Source organism: Macaca mulatta, chromosome 3, assembly GCF_049350105.2.
Source record: "Macaca mulatta isolate MMU2019108-1 chromosome 3, T2T-MMU8v2.0, whole genome shotgun sequence".
Taxonomy (NCBI): Eukaryota; Metazoa; Chordata; class Mammalia; order Primates; family Cercopithecidae; genus Macaca; species Macaca mulatta.
The window spans coordinates 168253482-168279411 of NC_133408.1; the positions used below are offsets into that span (position 1 = coordinate 168253482).

Sequence of the window (25930 nt, forward strand, 5' to 3'; positions counted from 1 at the left end):
TCCCTCCCTGTAGCCTAAGTCCCTGCCTCTTGGCAGGTCATAGGGTGCAAGCAGGCTGCTGTGTTTTAGAACAGAGGGCAGGGGCCAGGGAGGTGGACCGGGGCTTCCTTCTCAATGTGGGAGGGAGGGAGGAGAAGGGTAGGGTCTCAGCCACATGGCAGGTAGTCACAGGCCTACCTCACTCCCCCAAGCCTCCCTCTATCCCCAGTAATAGCCTCCCACTTGCCTGATCCGTCCAAGGGCACATCTGGAAGTGACACCTCCCCACCCTACTTCCAGGCCTTGAGACCTTATTGGTTCTATCTCCCTCCTGCCTGACCTACTCACTCCCAGGAGCCAATGCCTGGAGAGGAATTCCCTGTGCTCCTGTTTCCACCCCTCAGTCCTCAGGGTGGCTGTGAGTGTGAGTGGGTGCCCAGGGTTTCCTGCCTGGACACCTGGGTCTCTTGGCTGATCCCCAGGCCCTCCCGCCCTAAGCCTCCAGCCCCATCTAATTAATTACCTGCAGCCAGGAGCTGTATCCACAGCACTGCCTTCCCCCACCTCCCGCCCCACTCAGGTGCCTCTGCAGCTCAGCCCAGAGCCACCTGTGAAGCGGGGAGGGCAGGCAACACCTCTATCCCCTTGAAGGTACAGAGGTGGGCCTGATGACCCCAGGCCATGTGAGATCTCGCTGGGAGCACAAGAAGCACTCTTCACTGCTCCTTGTCACCCTTCCATTACAAGTCCCATGTGGTTTTTCACTTTATCCCACATCAGGGCTGTGGAACCCTTGACATAATCCTGCCCTACCTTCCAAGCAGGGCTGAAAGTGTGTGTGTGTGTGTGTGTGGTGTGTGTGTGTGTGGTGTGTGGGGTGTGTGTGTGAGAGAGACAGAGAGGTAGAATGGATGCCCTAGGGCTTCCTCTCCCTGCATACACTGAAAAAAGAGAAAAAGACTTCATATCTACAGTCTTTTTTGTTTTATTTTGAGACAGAATCTCCCTCTATTGCCCAGGCTGGCATGCAATGGCATGAACACAGCTCACTGCAGCCTCAACCTCCTGGGCTCAAGTGATCCTCCTACCTCAGTCTCACAAGTAGCTGGGGCTACAGGGACACACCACCATTCCCAGCAATTTAAAAAACTTTTTTTTTTTTTTTTGGAGAGACACAGTCCCACTATGTTGCCCAGGCTGGTCTTGAACTCCTGGGGTCAAGCAATCTGCCTACCTTGGCCTCCCAAAGTGCTGGGATTACAGGCGTGAGCCACTGCACCTGGCCTGTAGTCTTGACATGCTGTGAGATACTGTCCTGTTTAATTTCCAGCCAACAATATCAAAAAGAATTCTCCTCAGGCTGAGAGCAGATTTAGGAAGAGGTTTAGAAAGCTTCTGTCACCACTGACCTGCAACAGAGCAGGTGTGTGTGGCCCCTAGCATCCTGAGCCAGCAGGGGAGGGTCTGGGTTGGGATATGTGTGACAAGCCCACTGCATGCATAGCTACTATGCCACTGTGTCCCTAAGTGCTGGCATGGGAGCCAGGCCTGGCACCTATCCTGGCATTGGCGGGTGGGAGGAAGGAGGCCTCATGAGCAGATGGAGGATTCTGCAGCAGCTCTCTCTGCAGGGCCCCTCTGCACAAGTGTGTCAGCTTCCCCTGCCCTGGCCCTGACCCTGTCACATCTCAGCCTCAGTTTCCTAGTGATTTATACCTCTTTTCCCAAAGATTGTCATTGCAGTAGAATATATTAAATGCTAGGTGAGGTAATCAGTGAAGTAAGTTACCTAAAAGTGCTTTGAAACATGTCAACACCTGCACAAACACAAGTCATTCTTTTTTTTTTTTTTTTTTTTTTTTGAGACACAGTCTTGCTCTGTCACTCAGGCTGGAGTGCAATGGCACGATCTCGGCTCACTGCAACTCTGCCTCCCGGGTTCATATGATTCTCCTGCCTTAGACTCCTGAGTAGCTGGGATTACAGGTGCCCCCCACCAGGCCCAGCTAATTTTTGTATTTTTAGGGGAGACAGGGTTTCACCATGTTGGCCAGGCTGGTCTCGAACTCCTGACCTCATGATCCACCTGCGTCGGCCTCCCAAAGTGCTGGGATTTTAGGTACTGCAACCAGCCAAGTCATAATGTTTAGTGTTTTCATCATCAAGGAGTACTACAGAGGTCCTTGCCAGATTGGGAGGGATGTGAGAGTTTACCTATTCCAACTCTTTCATTTTACAAGTCAGAAACGTGAGGCTCAGTGAAGTGAAATGGTTTTCCAAGGCCACACAGAGCAACTAAGCCAGCACTGGAATCCTGGGACATAGCTAGCCATTCACTATGTATCCACAATGAACACTGTGTTATACAATTTACCACATTACATCCACCCCAAACTACGATCCTATGGAATAGGAATATTAATTTTACAGCTGAGGAAATTGGCCAAGAAAGGTTTTTTATTTTTTCATTTATTTAATTTTTTTTTTTTTTTTTTTTTTTTTTTTTAGATGGAGTCTGGCTCTGTCACCCAGGCTGTGTCACATACAGCTGGGTGTGGTGGCTCACCCCTATAATGCAGTGGCATATGCATATGCAATGCAGCGGCATAATACTAGCTCACTGCAACCTCTGCCTCCCAGGTTCAAGTGATTCTCCTGACTTTGCCTCCCAAGTAGCTGGGATTACAGGTGTATGCCACCATGCCTGGCTAATTTTTTGTATTTTTTGTAGAGATGGAGTTTCACCCATGTTGGTCAGGCTGGTCTCGAACTCCTGACCTCAAGTGATCCACCTGCCTCAGCCTCCCAAAATGCTGGGATTACAGGCATAAGCCACTGTGCCTGGTCTGTTTTTTGTTTGTTTGAGACAAAAGTCTCTCTGTGTCACCCAGGCTGGAGTACAGTGGTGTGATCTCGGCTCATTGCAACCTCCATCTCGCAGGTTCAAGTGATTCTCATGCCTCAGCCTCCCAAGTAGCTAGGACTACAGGTACACACCACTATGCCCAGCTAATTTTTGTATTTTTAGTAGAGATGGGGTTTCGCCATGTTGGCCAGGCCAGTCTCAAACTCCTGACCTCAAATAATGGTCTTGGCCTCCCAAAGTGCTGAGATTACAGCCACTATGCCCAGCCGGTTTTTAAAAATTCACATACAGCTGGGCATGGTGGCTCACCCCTATAATCCCAGCACTTTGGGAGGCTGAAGGTGGGAGGGTCACTTGAGCCCAGGAGGTCAAGACCAGCCTGGGTAACATGGGGAGGCTCCATCTCAATAATAATAATAATAAAATACATTTACAAAAACTGAGCTATAATTCACATGCCATAAAATTCACCATTTAAAGTGTACAATTCAGTGGATTTTAGTTTATTCACTATCACCACTATCTAATTCCAGAACATTCTCATCACCAAAAAAAGAAACCCTATACCTAATTAACAGTCACTCCCTATTCTTCCCTTCCCCCATCCCCTGGCAACCAGTAATCTACTTTCTGTCTCTATGGATTTGTCTATTCTGGACTTTTCATATAAATGGAATCCAACAATATGTGGCCTTTTATATCTGGCTTTTAATTCCCTTAAAATTTTTTATTTACAAACAGTAAAATTCACTTTTTGGTGGTTCTGAGTTTTGACGATATAAAGTTGTGTAACCACCGACACAGCAAGACATGGAACAGTTCCCATTACTTTACACTCCTCCTTTGTCATCAACTGTTCTGCCATCCTTCCCCCAACCCAATACCCCAATCCTTGGCACCCCTGAGCTCCTATAATTTGTTCTTTTCCAGATTGTCCTATAAATGGAATCATACAATATGGAGCTCTTTGTGCCTGACTGCTTTCACTTAGCATAATGCACTTGCAGTTCACCCATACGGTTTTCTCTATCCACAGTGCCTTCCTTTTGATTGCTGAGTGGTGGTTCATTACATGGACGTACCACAGGCTGTTTACCCACTTGCCAGTTCAAGGACACTTGGGGTGTTTTCAGTTTTGGGCAATTATAAATAAAACCACCAAGACATTCACATACAGGTTTTCATGTTCTCTTGGTTTTCACTTCTCTTGGTTAAATCAGAGTAGAATTGATAGGGCATATGCTATGTTGTATCTTTAATTTTATAAGGAAGTGCTAAATTGTTTTTGCAAATTAGCCGTACTATTTTGCATCCCCAGTTCCAGTTCTCTGTGCCCTTCTCAGCATTTGGTATGGTCAGTTTTTTTTTTTCTTTTCACCATTCTGATAGATGTGGTTATAAAATTTGCTTAAAATCATACATATATAGCCAGTGGTAGAGCTGCTATTTAATTTTTAATTTTTGTCTCCAAAATCCATTCTCTTTCTTTCTTTCTTTCTTTTTTGAGACGAAGTTTCACTCTTGTTGCCTAGACTGGAGTGCGATGGCGCCATCTCGGCTCACTGCAACCTCTGCCTCCCAGGTTGAAGTGATTCTCCTGCCTCAGCCTCCTGAGTAGCTGGGATTACAGGCACCTACCACCACACCCAGCTAATTTTCGTATTTTTAGTAGAGATGGGGTTTCACCATGTTGGCCAGTCTGGTCTGGAACTCCTGACCTCAGGTGATCTACCCACCTCGGCCTCCCAAAGTGCTGGGATTACAGGCATGAGCCACTGAGCTCGGCCAATCCATTCTCTTTCTACCACACCTACTGCTCCTTAAATGATTCATTTACTCCACCTTAACTCAGAGCACAGTGCCAGGTAGCTAGTAAATCCACTCTACCAGTTGGATAACCTAGGTTATGTTGCAGTAAGAACAGCAAAAACCTAACTCTCACTGGCATAAATAACAAAAATTTATTTCTCATTTACTCTGCATGTCCATTGTGGGTCAGATGGGGCTACTCTAAAACCCAGGCTGATGGAGCAATCACTATCTGGAACCGTGCCTTTAGCTGTGGCAGAGGGGACGAGAGCTCTGAAGGTCTCACAAAGTCAATAAAATGCTCCCGGCCAGCAGTAATACCATCACTTCCACTTAATCCCATTGGCCACAACTACTGTAGTCCATGGCCACACCCAATCACAAGTGACCAGGGAATACAATCACATGGACCAAGGAATACAATCCTATCAAATGGCCAGAAGGCAGAGAGGAGGAAAAATTTGGTGAACAGCTTTAATTTGTACCATGTGTATTACTAATAATTGCTGTTGATGATTTAGAAGATGCAGGGCAACACTAAGTGAAAATGGTGCTTATAAAGGGTTGCATTATTATTATTATTATTATTTTGAGACAGAGTCTTGCTCTGTCACCCAGGCTGGAGTGCAGTGGCACAATCTCGGCTCACTGCAACCTCCACCTCCCAGGTTCAAGTGATTCAAAGTGCTGGGATTACAGGCCTGAGCCACAGTGCCCAACCATAAAGAGTTGCATTATTACAAAGATTAATCCCATCCAGGATCTTCAACAACCTCTTCACAGGTGCCACAGAAAGCCTTGGTTGAGTGCAGAGGCCCAGCAACTACACAGGCCCATCAGCTGTCCTTTCTTCTAGATTCAGGAAGAGCCCACATGGTTTATAAACATAGTTCCCATTAAGTCCAGCAACAAACAGGCTGGAAATCCAACTCTAATGCCCCTTACTCCATTCCTTGGATTCATATTCTAATTCCAGCCATGCCCTAATTCCACTTCTGAGAGTAGGTGGCAGATACCCCCCGGACCTCAGGTTCATCATGCTGTAGGGCAGATCATGTGGGATGGAGCAGGGAGCTGTGGGAAAAGATATTCCTCCATAGTCCCGCCTGAGGCTTTGGAGTAGACCCCAGAGAGTCCCTTGGCGAAAGTTATTGGGACTAGCTGAGTGATGTGGTGAATGTCCATGAGCTTGGCAGACAGAAGCCTGGCTGAAACCCTTAGTTCCTTCCATATTAGCTATGTGACCATGGACAGGCATTCTGGGTTGTTTCTTCCTCTGGAAAACGAGGATGATAGTGACTTCTGTTAACATGCTATGAGGAACAGCAGTTTATTAATATTAAGTAAACATCTGGCACATGGCAGTTGCTTCATAAAGCTATTATTACTATGAGAGTTGAAGCCAAACAGCCACCCTGAGCATTTTCATACGCATTCTGCAAAGATGAGCTCTGGCAGCCTGCGACTTGCTTTCACTTGACCTCGGGCTGTGTTCAGAGTGAAAGGATGAAGTATTATTGTTAATTCACTAAAACTAGTATTTTATCTCCTAACTATTGGAATGATTTCATTGTTATTGTTTTCATTACATGTGCACACCTAACTTGCATGGATGAAATATAAACCTAGTATGAATACAGATGTCATAATCAAAGTCAAAATGGTGATTAAAAAGAAGTAGAGAAATTTTTTTGCTAAACTCTCTTACCAAAGAACCTTCAGCAAATTAAAACTTAGCTTTAGGCTAAGGCGCAGTGGCTCACGCCTGTAATCCCAGCACTTTGGGAGGCCGAGGCGGGCGGATCAACTGAGGTCAGGAGTTCTAGACCAGCCTGACCAATATGGTGAAACCCTGTCTCTACTAAAAAAAAAATACAAAAATTAGGCTGGGCGTGGTGGCTCACGCCTGTAATCCCAGCACTTTGGGAGGCCGAGGCAGGCGGATCACGAGGTCAGGAGATCCAGACCATCCTGGCTAACACGGTGAAACCCCGTCTCTACTAAAAAATACAATTAGCTGGGCATGGTGGCGGGTGCCTGTAGTCCCAGCTACTCGGGAGGCTGAGCCAGGAGAATGGCGTGAACCCGGGAGGCGGAGCTTGCAGTGAGCCGAGATGACGCCACTGCACTCCAGCCTGGGCGACAGAGCGAGACTCCCTCTAAAACAAAAAACAAAAAACAAAAAAACATTAGCCGGGTGTGGTGACAGGCGCGGCTGTAATCCCAGCTACTCAGGAGGCTGGGGCAGGAGAATTGCTTGAACCCGGGAGGCGGAGGTTGCAGTGAGCCGAGATTGTGCCATTGCACTCCAGCCTGGGCGACAGAGCAAGACTCCATCTCAAAAAAAAAAAAAAAAAAAAAGCTTTAATTTTTTTAGTTTTTACAACACGGCCCTAATTTTAATCTTGAGTTTGTAATTACTTTGTGTACCATGATACAGTGGCTAATAAAAATAAGTTAAATCTGTAAACAGTCATGTAAACTTTTTCAAAGCAAATTGGCTTGGATGGCTGCACTTGAATCCATGTCGGGGGTGCTGAGACAAGACTGCCCCCTTCTGGGACTCTCCAGTACTGCAGTGACTCCTTGCACAGGCAGGCTCTTTGCCTTCTTTCACTGGAATGGGGCACTGGCAGAACCGTGCCACCCCTTTCTGTCTTCACGGCTGTGGGTCTCTCCATGGCGCTCAGACTGCTAGAGGACAATGGTCTTCAAGTGTCTTGGGTTTTCAGAAGCCTTTGTGGATCTCTGAGGAAAGAGGCCTCATCTGCTCCTCAACATTGCCTTACATTGGTATAGTGCTAACCATTTTAAAGAACAGTTTCACCTGGGCTTGGTGGCTCACGCCTGTAATCTCAGCACTTTGGGAGGTCAAAACAGGCAGATCATGAGGTCAGGAGTTCGAGACCAGCCCGGCTACCATGGTGAAACCCCGTCTCTACTAAAAATATAAAAATTAACCTGACTTGGTGGCGGGTGTCTGTAACCCCAGCTACTCAGGAGGCTGAGGCAGAAGAATTGCTTGAACTCGGGAGGTGGAGGTTGCAGTGAGCCGAGATCGGGCCACTGCACTCCAGCCTGGGCGGACAGAGCAAGAATCCGTCTCGGCAGGGGGAAACAGTTTTACACTAATTTCACATGTCATCATAATCCTGTACCTTAAGATGAGACACAAATGATTATCCTCCTTGTACATGGAAGAATAAAGGTTAAGAGACAGTAAGTGGCTTGCCCAAGAGTGCACAGCCAGTAAATGGGAAAGAAGTTCTAGAACCCAGGCCTTTGGATATGGGGTTTGCATTCTTTCTGCCTAACCATAATAAAAATATTACTTTTATTTTCGCAATATCCTATTTACTTTGTGGTAGGTCAGTGATTCTCAACCTTGCTGCACACTAAAATCTCCTGGGGTTCTTAACTAACTCTCCTATCTGGGCCTCTCCTCAACTAATTACATTGAATCCGTGGGTGGAGTTCCAGACATCTGTGGGTTTATTAGCTCCTCCAGATGTTTCTAATGTACAGCACCAAGTGCCATGTGTGGGGGCTTTATAAAAACCTTCTCATTTAAACCTCCTCACAAATCTCATCAGCTAGGTATACCAGCCACGTGCTGATAGGATAGGTAAATTGCCCAACTGACCTTAGCGCCTAATACCACATTTCCCAAACTGTTCACGAAGGCGTTCCAAGTCTCCACAATGGATTCACAGAGATTCCACATGATATCTGAAAAATATCAGGGAAAGTCCAGGTGTGGGGGCTCACGCCTGTAATCCCAGCAGTTTGGGAGGCCAAAGCGGGTGGATCACTTGAGGTCAAGAGTTCGAGACCAGCCTGGCCAACATGGTGAAACCCTGTCTCTACTAAAAATACAGAAAAGAAATTAGTCAGGTATGGTGGCAGGTGCCTGTAATCCCAGCTACTCGGGAGGGTGAAGCAGGAGAATCGCTTGAACCTGGGAGGCGGAGGTTGCAGGGAGCCGAGACAGGGCACCAAGGGAACTATTGTGCTAGCTTATGGTAGTTCACCATTTCTACAGTAGATGGCGCTACATTCCTTCTAATGACATAATATCTTTGCAAACTGGACTTTTCAGCCTGAAAATTGGCATGGAATAGGGTATCAGTGTGGTGGTGGTCAATCTGATTCCAACATTGGGGAAGTAGTACAGTGCCCAATAGGCATAGCTATCCCATTAGTAAGTAACTGGTAATTTAAGCAAGAAACAATTTTTTTTTTCTAATTATGTGCATTATCCTTTTTTTTTTTTTTGAGACGGAGTCTTGCTCTGTCGCCCAGGCTGGAGTGCAGTGGCCAGATCTCAGCTCACTGCAAGCTCCGCCTCCCGGGTTCACACCATTCTCCTGCCTCAGCCTCCCAAGTAGCTGGGACTACAGGCGCCCACCACCTCGCCCGGCTAGTTTTTTGTATTTTTTAGTAGAGACGGGGTTTCACCGTGTTAGCCAGGATGGTCTCGATCTCCTGACTTCGTGATCCACCCGTTTCGGCCTCCCAAAGTGCTGGGATTACAGGCTTGAGCCACTGCGCCCGGCCTTATGTGCATTATCTTTTTAAATAGCCAAGGACATAAATACTTATTCAGTTGTTTGGACATAAATACTTATTCAGTTGTTTGGACCTAACAATTTACTGGAAGGTAAATTTGTGGTATTTTTTTTTAAAGGCACTGACACACAAAGGGCACCTTCCTAATGCCAAGGCCACATGACAAAGGGGCAGAAGTAGGATTTGATCAGTCCGAATGTTTAACCATTTCTTTGAACTGGGCTTAATCAGTGATTTTCTTCTGTGTCCTGTCCTGGATGCCAAACCCTCAGCATTGAGTTAGGGGTCAATCAGGAAATGACGGAGCAGACATAAATTAAACACTACTGTCAGGACCACAAGTGAACACAATGTCCTTTGGCAAATTACATAACATCCCCGAATCTCAGTTTCTTCATCTGTAAAACTGGGATGGCAAAATTACACTACAGGGTTGTTGTGAAGATTAAACAAGCTAAAAATCATCAAGTGTCTGATTTAGAACAGGTACTCTGTTAAGAGTTTATTCTCTCCCTTTCTCCCCTCCTCACTTCCATGACAGACCTGAAGACGTGAGGGGACACAAGTGTGCATGTAGGTGTGAAACACACACACACATGCAACCACCAGACTGCCTATATGCCGTCCTCAGCCTCAAGCACACTGTTAATACAGATAGACTTACATGCATACATACATATATACATACAATCACAACACCTTGTCTGATTAAATAAGGTGTGAGCTACTGTACCCAGCTGGCTTTCATCTTCAGATATTATTTCTTTGGGCTTGAAGGCTTTTATAAAATACACCTCTCTCTACAAGAGGTAAACCTTATGTCTCACTCACCAGATGGTTGAACTCTAGGTCAGCTACTGAGGAGGAAATAGAAGAAGCAGTGTCCCTAACACATTCATCCCATAAATATCTAGTGAGCATCCACTATGTGTTAGGCACAGGGGCATGGGCATGAACGAGACCCAGTCACTGCCCTCAAGGCTTTTAATCTAATGAAGGACCAACGCTAGGAAACAGGTGATTACAAATCCCATGTAATATATGCTAATCCAGGAAGGAATTATGGGAGCACAGAGGAGGGACACTGAACTAAGACTCAGAGCATTGGCAAAGTGTCAAGTGCCATGTGTCTAGACCAAAACTTAAAGGATGAGGAGGAGTTAGGACCACGAAGGAGGTGCAACCATTCCAAGTAGAGAAAACAGAATAGCACAGGAAAAAAAGTCCAGGGATGAAGAAGCATGGTGTGTGGGACTTGGGTACACCTCGACACAAGTGGGGGGCATGGTTAGGACCACTTTTTTTTTGAGACAGAGTCTTGCTCTGTCACAGGCTGGAGTACAGTGGCATGATCTCGGCTCACTGCAACCTCTGCCTCTTGGGTTCGAATGATTGTCCTGCCTCAGCCTCCCAAGTAGCTGGGATTACCGGCATCCGCCACCACACCCAACTAATTTTTGTATTTTTAGGAGAGATGGGGTTTCACCACGTTGGCCAGGCTGGTCTCGAACTCCTGACCTCAAGTGATCCACCTGTCTCAGCCTCAGAAAGTGGTTGGGATTATAGGCGTGAGCCACAACACCTGGCCAGGACCACTTTTTTTAAGTCCAAAATTTAGCCAAAACTTTTCACTTAAAAACTATTTACTGAGCTTTGGAGCCCTTTGGAGCCCACAGATTGTGCAAGACAGGAGGTTGGGGTGGATGGGGCTAGAAATCCATTCTCAACATGCTTGTCATCTAATGTCCACGTGGTGGCATGACATCCAGGTATGATGGCCCAGACCAGGACTGATGCCCACCCCGTCCCCACCTTGAGTGACCTAATATAAAACACCAACCTCAACACCATCTTTACAAGTTATTATAAGCAAAATTCATCAGAATAGAAACTCCACTTGTCCCAAAGAGACACTGCTTCCAATAAGCCTTTCAGCTCACCATTCAGTCCTTGACCTGCTTGTGACCAGAGCAAGACTTATTCCTTTCCCAGCTTTTGGGAAGACTCAGTCACTTTGGCCTGCCCTGCTTAGCCCAGGTTGCTGATCTCATGGGTGAGGGTGGAGACCTACCTGGAGAGGCACCTTTCACCTATTTCCCTGTTGCACCTATAGGTCCCTACAGGGAACAGGAAGGCACCTGCATATGGCAGTCAGACTGCACAAAGACGCCTCTCAGGCCCCGGGGGAACTGAACTGGGCTCTACCATCCTAAGGGGGTTTACAATTCCGTCCAGTGTTGGGGGTACTTGGCGCTCCTCCTCAGGGAGCCCTGGGTCCCACCAGCAGCAGCCACAGGTCGTGATGTGGCCACCTTCAGGAAGAGGGAGTGGTTGCCTCCCTGAGTTCTGGGACCACCCCTTTTGGAGGTCCCTCCACTCGGAGAACAATCTACAAGACCCCAGAGGCCACCCACAGACCCTCCAGCTAGGACCTGAGGGTAGCTTCTGAGATGACCGGGAGACTGTTCCTGGCTATGGGACAGGGCATACTTGGTAGCCCCAAATCACAATCCCTGGCACAGGAGCCCACCCGCCCCAGCTCCCGCCCCCACCCCACAAGCAGGGATTCTAGTTCCTGTGTCCACCCAGCCTCTCCCTGCCTCGATGTCTCAGTTGCAGGCTAAAGGTGAGGACAGACCCCTCCTTCCCGTTATGGGCGGCCCAGGGTGGTTTCCGGCTGAGTCAGCCCCACGGGGAGAGCACTGCTCTGGCCAGTGGTAGAACTGGCCCGCTCACTTCCTCCCCGAGTTGGGAGGTCTGGCTACCCTGGAGGCTGCCCTAAACTGCTGCTCAACCCTTGCAGGTCAAGGTGCCTGCTGAGATATTCCCCTCCTCCTGGGACAAACAGTATTATCCCAGCATTTGCATTAATTCCCTGGCTCTAGACTTTACTAGTAAAGCAATTACTTACTGCTAAGAGGAAGGACTTTTCCCCATGAGGGCTCTCTTCCACTCTCAAGAGGCAGGGGGCAAGGGTATATACACACACAGGAGGCGTAACAATGAGAGGGAGTGTGAGAAATAGTTAAAAGCACAGATTCTAGCATCCTAACTTGGACTTGTCCTGATTCTACCATTTTGGGGGGCTCTGTTATTCTAGGTGAGTTCTTTTTCTCAGAGGCCAGTTTCCTCATTTGTAAAATGGCTAATAACTATGATGGAACTTTTTTTAGGATTACTGCAAAAATTAAATGAGACAAAACATGGAACGCTCTTAGATGGTGCCTGGCACAGAATAGGAGCTCAGTACATGGCTTTAAAATGTGCCTTATAGGACAACACTTAATCCCAATGGGTGGGGATTTCACACAAAGTATGTTTGGGCGGGCAGGTTTTGTACTGCTGCACGCACTATATTGAATAGACTAGAGCATGCTTCCTGCCACCATTTCTGTTTCTTTTCTGGATAAAACAGTCCTAATTAGACACAAGCTGGGAACTAGGATGCAAATAGCATTTCCTAAAACTCCTAACCATGCCGTAATCAATCCCCGTCTCTGTCCACACACAAGAGGTTACATCTTGGTCCCCTGGAGCTACAGGCCAGCAGCCAACCTGGATGTCTCTTTTTTCCCTTTATATAATAAAAATCAGAGTCTACTGATCTTTTCTAATTATAGATTCTTTCCTTCCTCTTTGTCCTTGTTGCCCTTGCCCAAACTAGAGTCAAACTCTGGAGGCACCAAAAATCTCAGTGGAGGCAGAAAAGATGAATAAGAGCTCAACAGACAAAGAAGGGGTCATTTCAAGTTCTGAGAACAGTACAAGCAAGGCTCAGAGGCTTCCCATGACATGATGCTCCGTGGAACAAAATGTAGCTCTGTATATAGGAACAGAGGCCCAAGCGGAACCATATGGCATGATAGCGGGGCACACAAACACGCAGCTACACTGCCTGGGTTTGAATTCCAGCTCCATCACTTAGTAGCAAGTTACTTAATTTCCGTGTGTCTGGATCCTTCATCTGCAAAATAGGATCATAATAGTGCCCACCTCTAAGGGTTGTTGGGCGGATTAAATGCTCTGACAGACCGAGAGAACTTAGTATAGTGCTGGGGCATAGTAAGTACCCCATAGATATTACTGTTCCCAATTCGTATGTAAGTGTTGGAGCAGCCCACCCTTCACCATTCAACTCCAAGTCCGCTTTGCACAGGAAGCTTTCTTCAATTAATCTGAAATGGCTGTCATACGTCACCCCAACATACGCACTCTCATTTGTATCAATATTTTGTTTTGGCTTTTGGGGTGTGTGTGTGTGTGTGTGTGTGTGTGTGTGTGTGTGTGTGTCAGGGTCTCACTCCTGTCACCCAGGCTGGAGGACAGTGGCGCAATCATGGCTCACTGCAGCCTGGACTTCCTGGGCTCAGGTTATTTTCCCACCTCAGCCTCCTGAGTGGCTGGGACTATAGGCACACACCACCATGCCTGGCTAATTTTTGTATTTTTTTTTATAGCGACAGGGTTTCGCCTTTGCCATGTTGCCCAGGCTGGTCTCAAACTCCCAGGCTCAAGCAATCTGCCCACCTCAGCCTCCCAAAGGCATAATATTAATGTTTTCACAAACTTATTCTCTAACTGTGGGTTGGGGACTGTCACATTAACAGAGAGGGAAGCTTACTGCAGAAAATTAGGGAGTTGTCTTGTGACACAATGACTCAGTTATGCATTCAACATTCGGTCAGCAACTATTTATTTATTTATTTTTTAAACTAGAACATTTATCACATGACTAATCATTGAAATTCTTAAGATGAACTGGATGCTGCAACAGCTGCCCTCTTGGGTTTAGGTGTTGTTCCTTTTCAGAATCTGGCCTCAATCTGCAGCAAACAATTTTTAGGTGTCTCATTCAACCAGTCCTGGTGGTATTTCACTGTTTAGCCTTGGCACCCAGTTATACTTCCTCTTGTGTTTGGCAGGGTAGCCACATTTGCCACAGGTTGTCTTCTGGAGGTGGTAGGCCTTAGAGCCATAGTGGTGGCACAACTTGTGTATCTTATTGTGATGCTTCCCAAACGATGACATTCCCTTCATCATCTCGCTTCTGCAGCTGAGACCAAACAGACTAGAAGATAAGGCACTTCCACTATATCTGGTCAGCAAATATTTACTGAACACTTACTATGTGTCAGAAACCATATTCCTCATGGCTTCCCCTAAAGCTCCATGTAGGAAAATTAAGCATGAGGGTTATTGATTGAAGGGTCTCAGAAAAACAAACCTTTGTCACTAACATCCCTCCTCCTGGCCATTTGCAAGATTTGGCACTGATTACCCATCTTCAAACCCCTTGTTAGTCATTCTCACACCGCTATAAAGAGCTGTAAAGAATGGCTGGAGACTGGGTAATTTATAAAGAGGTTTAATTGACTCACAGTTCTTCATGGCTGCGGATGCCTCAGGAAATTTACAATCATGGTGGAAGGGGAAGCAAATACATCCTTCTTCACATGGTGGCAGCAAGAAGTGCAGAGCAAAGGGCGGGAGAAGCCCGTAAGAAAACCATCAGATCTCATGAGAACTCACTCACTATCTCGAGAACAGCAGCATGGGGGTAACTGCCCCATGATTCAGTTACCTCCCACCAGGTCCATCCCAGGACACATGGGGATTATGGGAACTACAATTCAAGATAAGACTTGGGTGGGGACACAGCCAACCTATATAATCCCTCTTAAAAATCATGCATTCTATCTAGGCTGCTGTAGCGGTTCACACCTGTAATCCCAGTGCTTTGGGAGGCTGAAGTGGGAGGAACACTTGAGGCTAGGAGTTTGAGACCAGCTTGTGCAACCAAGCGAGACCCTGTCTCTACAAACAAAAAATTTAATTAGCTGGGCACAGTGGTACGTACCTGTAGTTCCAGCTACTGGGAGTGGGGCAGGGCACTGACTCAGGAGGATCACTTGAGCCCAGGAGGTTGAGGGTGCAGCAAGTTATGATTGCACCACTGCACTCCAGCCTGGGCAAAAGAGAGATACCTACCCTGTCTCTAAAAGTAAGTAAGTACATTAAATAAATAAATAAATAAATAAATAAATAAATAAATAAGTACAGCTGGGTGTGGTGACGCACACCTGTAATCCCAACACTTTGGGAGGCCAAGGCTGGAGGATCACTTGAGCTCAGAAGTTCAAGACCTGACCGGGCAACACTAAGACCCTGTCTCAATAAATAAAAATTTAAAAACATAAAAAAAAATACAACTAATGCATTCTGATTGGGTCAAGGTTCTAATTTACCCAGAAAGGTCATACATCAATTATCTAATAGCATAGGAATTCCATTATCTGATTAACTCATCTTCTGTCTACAGCCATACCACCCTGAACGCCTGATCTTGTCTGGTTAACTTATCTTCTGAAGCACATGGATCCATAACGGGCTCCAGTGGGGCTGAGAACACTAGAAATTATCTGCTTGTGTATCTGTACTATTTCCCCCTGGATTCAATTTCAGGCAGTATAGGAACTAGATAATCAGACAGTATTCCCAATACCAAACACCTAAAGCATGACAAACATTCCTTTAAATGCATAGCAGAGCTTGAGGGCGGAGGAGGAAGGGAAAGCTACAGGGACAACAAACAAACAAACAAAGCAAAGAAATGAGAACCCTGAAGCTGTGGCTGCGGGTTGGGGGAGAGGGAGCGGCTGTTGAGTAACGTTGATAACCAAAGCCTGGCATAAAGCTGGGGCCCTCAAGTGCTTTGCTCTCAAGGAGGAGTGGACCAGGAAAAATCTGGCCATCAGCAAAAGGAGGAGGAGAAAGGGAAAATGTATCTGCTTCAGTCATAATTCTGGACCTGAAAAAACATTTCCACTGAGAATTTGCAATCCTGGGCTTCAGGTGTATTTGCAAACAGAATGCATACTGTGCCTGGTCTGGGCAAACACAAGATCAAACATGAACAAACATTAGCGGTGGATTGTTAGTTCCTTGAAGAAGCTTTGCACAAAGCTTCTCTAGAGGAGCTACAGTTAACCCAGGCTACGTATGATTCCCACACAAAAAGTTTGGACAAGTAAAGCTCAAACGCAAAAAATAAATCACGCAGCAACAAGCCTACATGAGCAAATGCCAGCATACCCAAGCAACAGCTGCATAATATCCTTTCTATTTTTCTATAACAAAATTATTAGGTATAAAGTAAAAAATAAGAATTTAAAAAATATTTACAGAAAAATAAAAATAAACTGAAAACATGACAAAGGGGCCATATACTATCAAAACAGATGAGAGACATTTGAAAAAATAAATCAATAGAATATCTAAAACTGAAAGCCATGATAATCAAAATTAAAAACTCAATGGGTAAGTTAAACAGCAGATTAGATAGGATGGAAGACAGAATTAGTGAACTAAAAAAAATACAAAAATGAAAACAAGCCAAACCGCCTCCCCCACAAGATCTAAAAAGTTACACAGAATGAAGCAGAGAGGGACAACAACTTGGAAAATATGAAGGAAATATTAAGAGACATGAAGACCAGACTGAGTAAGATGAACATGCATCCAATTGAAGTACTGAAAGGAGAAAATAGAATAGGGAGAGGCAATATTCTAAGAGATAGTGGCTGAGAATTGTCCAGAAGCAATGAATGACATGAAACCCTCAACTTCTATCATCAAGGAAGCTAGATGACAAAGGAATAATATTTTTCAATGTATAAGAGTAAATAACAGGTCAGGCATGGGAGCTCACACCTGTAATCCCAGCACTTTGGGAGGCTGAAGCAGGCAGCTTGTTTGAGCCCAGGAGTTTGAGAACAGCCTGGGCAACATGATGAAACCCCTTCTCTACCAAAAAAAAAAAAAAAATTAGCCAGGCATGGTGGAGCATGCCTATAGTCCCAGCTACCTGGGAGGCTGAGGTGGGAGGATTGCTTGAACCTGGGAGGCAGAGGTTGCAGTGAGCTGAGATCACACAACTACAATTCAGCCTGGGCAACAGGGCAAAAACCCTGTTTCAAAAAAAAAAAAAAGTAAATAACTAGCAAACTAGAATTTTATACTTAGTCAAGATAACATTTAAAAGCAAGGGGACCTATCGAATGGGAGAAGTATTTGCAAATCATGTATCTGATAAGGGAGTTGTATCCAGAATATATAAAGAACTTCTACAACTGAAAAATAAAAAGACATGTAACCTGATTTGAAAATAAGCACAGAATTTTTTTTATTTTTTTAAATTTTTTTTAATTTTTTTTTATTTTTTTTGAGATGGAGTTTTGCTCTTGTTGCCCAGGCTGGAGTGCAATGGCACAATCTCGGCTCACTGCAACCTCCACCTCCCAGGTTCAAGCAGTTCTCCTGCCTCAGCCTCCCTTGCAGCTGGGATTACAGGTGCCCGCCACCATGCCCAGCTAATTTTTTGTATATTTAGTAGAGACAGGGTTTCACTATGTTGGCCAGGGTGGTCTTGAACTCCTGACCTCTGGCGATCCACTCACTTCGGCCTCCCAAAGTGCTGGGATTACAGGCGTGAGCCATTGTGCCCAGCCACTTTTTTTTTTTTCTTCATCACCCAGGCTGGAGTGCAGTGGGGTGATCTCGGCTCACTGCAGCTTCTGCCTCCCAGGTTCAAGCAATTCTCCTGCCTCAGTCTCTCAAGTAGCTGGGATTACAGGTGCCCGCGACCATGCCCGGCTACAACTGGGTGAAGGATTTGAATAGACATTTCTCCAAAGGAGGCTTACAAATAGCCAATATACTGATAAAAAGATGTTCAACATCATTAGTCATTAGGGAAATACAAATGAAATCCACAATGAGATACTACTTAACAACCACCAGGCTGGCTAAAATTAAAAAAAGTAAAGACAATAACAAGTGTTGACAGGACGTGTGGAAATTGGAACCTTTCTATATTGCTGGTAGAATTACAGAATGATGCAGCCACTCTGGAAAACAGTTTGGCAATTCCTCAAAATATTAAACACAGAGATACCATATAACCCAGCAGTTCTACTCCTAGTTGTAGACCCAAGAGAACTGAAAACATGTATCTACACAAAAACATGTACACAAATATTCATATCAGCTTTATTCATAATAGGGTGAAAACTAACCCAAATGTCCATCAATTGATGAATGGATAATAAAATATGGTATATCCATACAACAGAATATTACTTGGACACAAATGAAATTCTGATACAAGCTACAACATAGATGAAACTTGAAAACATTGTGCAAGTTGGAAGAAACTGAGGCAGGAGAATAGCAGAGTAAGCTGGGGGTGAAGCGGATCCTTGGACGTAAGCTAGCTTAATCAGTAGCAAAAGCAAAACATGCAAAATAGCAGAAGTAGAATACACAAAATAAGGGAATAAGCAGTATGTACATAAGGGAGTAAGCAATGAGTTGAAACATGCAAGATAAGAAAAATAAGGACTTGCAGTAGCAATTTGGTCACAAAAAAATAAAAGTAAAGATAAGCAATTTGGTCGAGATACAGTAAGGTTGAGCAAGTGGAAGAAAAAAAAAACATATAAAAGGCCATGAAATGTAACAAACTGGGACTGATACCACTCGCTGGTCAGCCTGCTCTCTCCTCTCTGGGAGTGTTACTAAGCATAACACATTTTTGCTGCTTTGCTATGCTATCTGTGTCACGTCCAGTTCTTTGTTTGGTACACCAAGAGCCAGGAACTACACGGTACCATCCATTAACAAAACCAGACACAAAAGGTCATATATTAAATTATTCATTTATATGAAATGTCCAGAATAGTATTCCTTTGTATGGAATCTAAAAAGTATAGGCCCATTGCATGGCTCACGCCTGTAGTCCCAACACTTTGGGAGGCCAAGGTAGAAAGACCACTTGAGCTCAGGGGTTTGAGACCAGCCTGGACAACATAGAGAGACCCAGTCTCTACAAAAATAAAAAATAAAAAAATTAGCTGGGCGTGGTAGCGCATGCTTGTAGTCCCAACTACTCAAGAGGCTGAGGTGGGAGGATCCCTTGAGTTGTGGAGTTCAAGGCTGCAGTGAGCTATGATGGCACCACTGCACTCCGGCCTAGGTGACAAGGCAAGACCCCATCTCAAAAAGGAGTTGTTGGTGTGAGAAGAGTAGAAATTTGTGCCTTAGGGGAACCCAGGAGTGTGGCCTGTACCCAAAATCACTCCCTGGGTAATACTGATGAGGGAGCTGCTCTTCTGAAGCCTTGTTTCTTCTGGTCCCTTGCACCTCTGCTCCCAGCTCAGCCTGGTCTGCTCCCAGATATCCTGTACCCCTAGAAGTCCAGAGGACACCCATTCTTACCACCCTTGTGGTAGCTAGTGTCCTATAGCACTATCTGCCTGCCTTCTTCCCATCCCTTCCCCATGATCCAACACAGCTTTCTGGTGTCCTAAAAGGAGTTAGTCTGACATATCCCCAGCAAATGTGTAGATGGTGTCAAGAAATCTTTTCCCCTCCCTATTTTACAAACCACTCCGCTCCATCTGTATTAGTTTCCGAGGGCAGTGGTAATAAAGTATCACAAATTAGGTGATTTATAACAATATAAATTTATTCTCTCACTGTTCTGGAGGCTGGAAGTTTGAAATCAGGGCATTGGCAGGGCCATGCTGCCAACTAGGGGAGGATCCTTCCTTGTTTTTTCCAGCTTCTGGTGTCCCCACACACTCCTTGGCTCATGGCACCCTAACTCTAATTCTCTGCCTCTGGCATCACATGGCCATCTTCCCTCTAGCCTGTTCAAATTTTCCTCTTCTTATAAGGACACCAGTCACATTGGATTAGGGCCCACCCTAATCCAGTGCCCCCTACTCCATATCCTCATTTGCAAATAAAGAGAATACTATTAGGACTGTGTGTGCATGGAACAAAAGAAAATGGGCACTTTCACACAGTGTGCCTAGGAAGGCTATTTCACAGTATGGAACAAGAGCCTTAAAAGGTGTGCTGGCTGTGTGTAGTGGCTCACACCTGTAATCTCAACACTTTGGGAGGCCGAGGCGAGAAGATGGCTTGGGCCCAGGAGTTCAAGACCAGCCTGGGCAACATGATGAGACCCGTCTCTACAAAAAATAAAAATAAAAGAACAAAAGTATCAGGAGTGGTGGTGTGCTTGTGGTACCAGCTATTTGGGAGGCTAAGATGGGAAGATCGCTTGAGCTCAGGGGGTCGAGACTGCAACAAGCCATGATAGCATCATTGCACTCCAGCCTGGGTGACAGAGTGAGATCCTGTCTCAAAAATAAAACAAAATAAAAAAACAAAGGCATGCCTTCTGGCTTTTACTCATAGGTGTTACTCTTAAGGAAATAATTGGGCAAGTGTACAAAAATGTAAGTATAAAGATATTCATTGCAGCTTTGTTTAAAACAGTAAAAAGAAGCACAAACATTCTAAATGAATACAAAGGAGAATTTATTTGCTCTTAAAGAGGTTGCAATTCAACTGAATTCTTTACTTTTACCTATGTTTCCTTCTCTTAGAACCACAACCCACTTGCAGATATTAAAATGGTGTCCTTTTATGAAACAATTAGAAACTTGAATATTGTTTGATGGTATTAGGAATCGCTATTGATATTTTAGCTGTGTAACAGTGTTTTAGCTTTGTTAAAAATGTGTAAACTTTATTTATTTTTTGATTTTTTTTTTTTTCTGAGATAAGTTCTTTTTGTGTCACTCAGGCTGGAGTGCCGTGGTACAATTATAGCTCACTGCAGCCTCAACCTCCCTGGCTCAAGCTATCCTCCTGCCTCAGCCTCCTGAGTAGCTGGGACTACAGGTACCTGCCACCAGGCCCAGTTCATTTTTTAATTTGTTTGTAGAGATGAGGTCTTCCAATGTTGCCTGGGTTGGTCTTGAGCTCCTGGGTCCAAGCGAGCCTCCCGTCTTGGCCTCCCAAAGTGCTGGGATTACAGGCATGAGCGACAGCACCCGGCCTCAAATCTTCAGCTTTTACAGATGCATACCAGATATTCGCAGCTGAATTGACAGGCTGTATAGGATGTTCTTCAAATAACACAGGCGCGGGGAAAGCACATGTGTATGTGAATGGGGCAGAATTGGTCATAGGGTTGCTGGTGGCTGAAGATTGGATACCTGTAAGCTATTCTGCTCATCTGTCTACTTTTGTGTATGATCTAAATTCTCCATAATAAAAAGTTAAACAAAGTATATATCTAGTTGAATTCTGCTTTTGTAGAATCTTCTAGGTATGACAGCTTCATAGGCGGCTCTATTAACACTTCTCCATTATGTAATTTTTCTAAAATGTCTGTTTCTCTAACTTAATTGTTTTCCAGGATGAAATGAGTATGAAAGTACTTGGGGGACTGACAGCCTTCTACATATAGAAGAGATTATTAGGACTCATTAGTGTTCTAAATATGTATTATTGTACTCTTTAGTGGAGAAAGAATTAAGTTAAATTTTTGGCTTCAAATAATTCATAGTCTAAAATTTTCCTTGATTTAAAGTGACTTTTCTCAAAAAGACAATTCAGGAAGGGATATAATAAGACCATGTGTGTAATGAGGCTGAGTTTGGTGCTGAAAAACTCAGCTTCCTTTGATCAATCAGATCCCTGGAGGTGGGATGGGGCAGGGACCATGTGTCCTATTCATTGCTGCATTTCCAGCACCCAGCACAGCCTCTGGCACACTACATAGGATAATAATAATAGTGGTGATAATAATAATAAAATAGAACTAACATTTGTTGAGCTTCAGTGCCAAACAATGTGCAACTGCTTTGCCTGAATAATTTCATTTCATCTTCAAAACACTCCTACGGGGAGTGTCTCAACATCACATTGAGAGAAAACTGATGTGAATACTGAGCCTCAGGAAGATTAAGTTACTCACGCAAGGTCATCCAGTCAGAGAGTGTGGGGCTGGCTTTGAACTCACGTCTGTTTGTCCTGGAAGTCACTACTTTTTTAATCAAGATGCCCTGAAATGCCAACGTGAGAAATCTGGTTCTCTTAGTGTGTCTCTTCTTGCAGGGACAGTGAGGACAGCAGGATATTGGAGCTTGGTGACACTTGCCTCTGCAATTCCCTAGGCAGCTCCCCCAGCTCAGATTCTACACCTTCAGGCTACTTCCTGTTGTCTTTTGGGTCCTCAAACAGACTTTTGTACAGAGAAAAGAAAACACTCACTAACCAATAAGCACAAGGCCTGGCAGGTTTATTTCTCTCTGTAATTTAATAAATTGACATTAATTAATAAGTGTTCATATGTCAATTTTGTGTGATTTTTTAATTTGAGTTATTGTAACTGTATATATTATATAGTGTATTTGTATTAATTTTATTTTTTTGGAGACGGAGTTTCACTCTTGTTGCCCAGGCTGGAGTGCAGTGGTATGATCTCAGCTCACTACAACCTCCACCTCCTGGGTTCAAGCAATTCTCCTGCCTCAGCCTCCTGAGTAGCTGGGATTACAGGCATCTGCCACCATGCCCAGCTAATTTTTGTATTTTTAGTAAAGACGGGGTTTCACCATGTTGGTCAGGCTGCTCTTGAGCTCCTGACCTCAGGTGATCCGCCCACCTTGGCCTCCCGAACTGCTGAGATTACAGACGTGAGCCACTGCGCCTGGCCGTTTTTATTAATTTTTAACTTTTATTATACGCGAGTCATATATAAACTTAAGTGATTTGAGTGATAAGGCCCAAAGCCTTGTCATCTAAGGGTGTGATGATACTATCAAGCTTTCAGATCTATCAGTTAAATAATTAAGAGGTAGGAGGGAATAAGTGTCCTAAAGGCAAGAAGTTCAGTTTCCAAAATGCCTTGCCCAGTGGGTTTTTCATAGTTGACATTTAATCAATAGTTGTTGAATAAATGACTGTGAAAAAGAAGAAAATAGTCATAAACAAAATTGAAAGCAAATAGGCCAGGTGTTGTGGCTCGTGCCTGTAATCCCAGCACTTTGGGAGGCTGAGGCAGGAGGACTGCTTGAACCCAGGAATTCAAGACCAGTCTGGGTAACATAGCAAGACCCAATCTCTACTACTAAATAGTAAAAATTATTTACAAAAAACTAAAAGCAGCCGGGCATGGTGGCTCACGCCTGTAATCCCAACACTTTGGGAGGCCAAGGCAGATGGATCACTTGAGGTCAGGAGTTTGAGACCAGCCTGGCATGGTGAAACCCCATCTCTACTAAAAATACAAAAATTGGCTGGCATCATGGCACTCACCTGCACTCCCAGCTACTCAGGAGGCTGAGACAGGAGAATTGCTTGAACCCAGGAGGCAGAGGTTGCAGTGAGCTGAGATCATGCCACTGCACTCTAGCCTGGGCGACAAAGTGAGACTCTGTCTCAAAGAAAAACAAAACAAAACAAAACAAAACAAAAAAACTAAAAGCAAATAGGCAGGGAAATATTTTCGTAAGTACAATAACAAGGTCTCAATTTCTTTCTTTTTTTTTTTTTTTTTGAGATGGAGTCTTGCTGTGTTGCCCAGGCTGGAGTGCAGTGGTGCGATCTTGGCTCACGGCAACCTCTGCCCCTCCAAGTTTTAAGCAATTCTCTGCCTCAGCCTCTGGAGTAGCTGGCATTACAGGCGTGTGCCACCACGCCTGGCTAATTTTTTTGTATTTTTAGTAGAGACAGGGTTTCACCATCTTGGCCAGGCTGGTCTTGAACTCCTGACCTCGTGATCCACTCACCTCGGCCTCCCAAAGTGCTGGGATTACAGGCGTGAGCCACCGCGCCCGGCCTCAATTTCTTAATATATTAGGAACTTGGGAAATAGATAAGAAAAGCATGAAATCTTCAATAGAAAAATGATAATGCTAAATAAATGCAGAATGAATAAATGAAAGAATAATTGGGGGCTAATAGAGAGATGCCTTTCCTGGAATTTAACATGTTAATTTTTTTAAGGGGCTTTCCAGTGAAGACCCAAAGACCTGCTAGACAAATTCTCAAAGAGCTGTAACACTAACATATTAATTTTCCAAGAGTACATTGGGGACCATATGAAGACAAGCAGACCTCAGGTATGTGAAGGGGGACTTAGAAAATGCAAAGGGCTCAGCTGCAGAGCTGGCTTAAGCCTTTTTCAGATGCACAGGAGGACAGGAAAGGAGCTGCTGCATGGCCTGGCAGAACGATCAGATGTCCCAAGTTAGGGAAAGTAGACAGGAAAATCCGGAAGTATACACTGGTGAGTTCCCTGCTTTGGAAGTAGGAATGTGGCTTTGCTGGGAAGCTACCCTTTGAGGAGGATATCCAACTCTACAGGTAGACAGCAGTCTCCCAACAGCAGAGTTGGGGAGAGAGCCAGAGGAGGAGGAGAAGGGAAAGGGCCTACCTGGAGCAAGGCCAGCTCTCTGTTCTTCCCTGATGGGTGGGTCACAGTCGCCCAGCCTCTGGGACAAAGTTAGGGGAAACCTGGGCTCTGATGACAGCGGCAACTTCTCAGTCTTGTCTGGCACATAAAAATAGCTTTTCCAGGTGATGTGACTCTGGGGCTTAGCCAACTGCAGGCCTGGTTACTATGCTTGGTTACCGGCCTTTGCCCTGTCTCCAGATCTTGGAATGACTTTGGCTTTACACACTTCCCCCTAGGGGCCTCATAAGTGAAGCCTCATCCTCAGGAGACAAGGGTGGCTTTTCATAGTGTGCCCCCTTTGTGGGAAGAGTATGCTGACTTTTAGGAGGGCAGGAAGGGCATTTCCCTCCTTCCTTGGCTTGGAAAACATAGGGGAGCTCAGCCAGACCATGTCTACTGTTTCCTGGGTAATTCACTAAGCCAACCAAAGAACCTGAACTTCCTGCAGTGATGAGGCCAACACACAGTCTCAGGTACACAAAACCACCAAGAGTCACATGCCTCCTGACTCACAGACCTACCCCAGGAGGCTGTGAAAGCAGCGGACAACCAGGCCCAGGCCCTGGGGGTACTAGGAGTCACATGAACAATGAGAACATCAACAGGCCTGAGGTCACTGACAGGTGCAAAGGTTCCTAGGGTACACACATTTGCCCTAATATACACATACCTGTCCTGATTTACATACTCAGAGCCCCTCGGGCAGTATATATCCCATGATGCACTGAGCTCCTTATTTTGGGTAGAACTCCCTTTTAGAGCTAGTACCCAAGCTGCTCATTTTCCTTGCTATGAAGGAAGATTCTCCACATCCCTCTATTCCTCCTTCTCCCTGATTTCTCCCTGTTGTACAGATAGAGAAGTGGCAAGGGACAATGGTGATTTAATTCCAGAAGGCTGAGGAACCGAGGCTACAAAGACTCTATAGAAGCACTTAGTTATAGAATCTAATCAGCTATAAGGAATGCTTGGAGCCATTATCAAGCTCAGTCTGTTTTCACAAGGATCCTAAGGCTGGAGAAGCGAAGAAGTTTGCCCAATGCCCCAGGCTGGGCAGTGGCTGAGGCTGAATTTGATGATATAGGTGGGATAGGCAGGTTCAGTCTAGCTGGAGAATTTAGTTAGCTCAGGGGTGGGGTTGGCTTACTGATTTTTTTTTTTATTTTTTTGAGACAGAGTCTCGCTCTGTCACCCAGGCTGGAGTGCAGTGGCGCAACCTCAGCTCACTGCAACCTCTGTCTCCCAGGTTCAAGTGATTCTCCTGCCTCAGCCTCCCGAGTAGCTGGGACTACAAGCGTGTGCCACCACACCCAGCTAATTTTTGTATTTTTACTAGAGATGGGGTTTCACTATGTTGGCCACGCTGGTCTCAAGCTCCTGACCTCAGG

At 45.2% G+C, this 25930-nt stretch overlaps 1 protein-coding gene, 1 non-coding gene and 1 pseudogene across 3 annotated transcripts in view; all 3 read right to left on the reverse strand.

Moving 5' to 3' along the window:
- IMPDH1 (inosine monophosphate dehydrogenase 1) overlaps nucleotides 1-25930 on the reverse strand; it is a 66279-nt gene that overhangs the window by 29039 nt on the left and 11310 nt on the right. The window lies entirely within an intron of this gene.
- LOC114677025 (large ribosomal subunit protein eL37-like) lies at nucleotides 13907-14291 on the reverse strand (annotated as a pseudogene).
- Nucleotides 24090-24151, reverse strand: LOC114677211 (U7 small nuclear RNA). The gene has a single exon (XR_003728507.1). It is a non-coding gene; the product is annotated as a U7 small nuclear RNA (small nuclear RNA).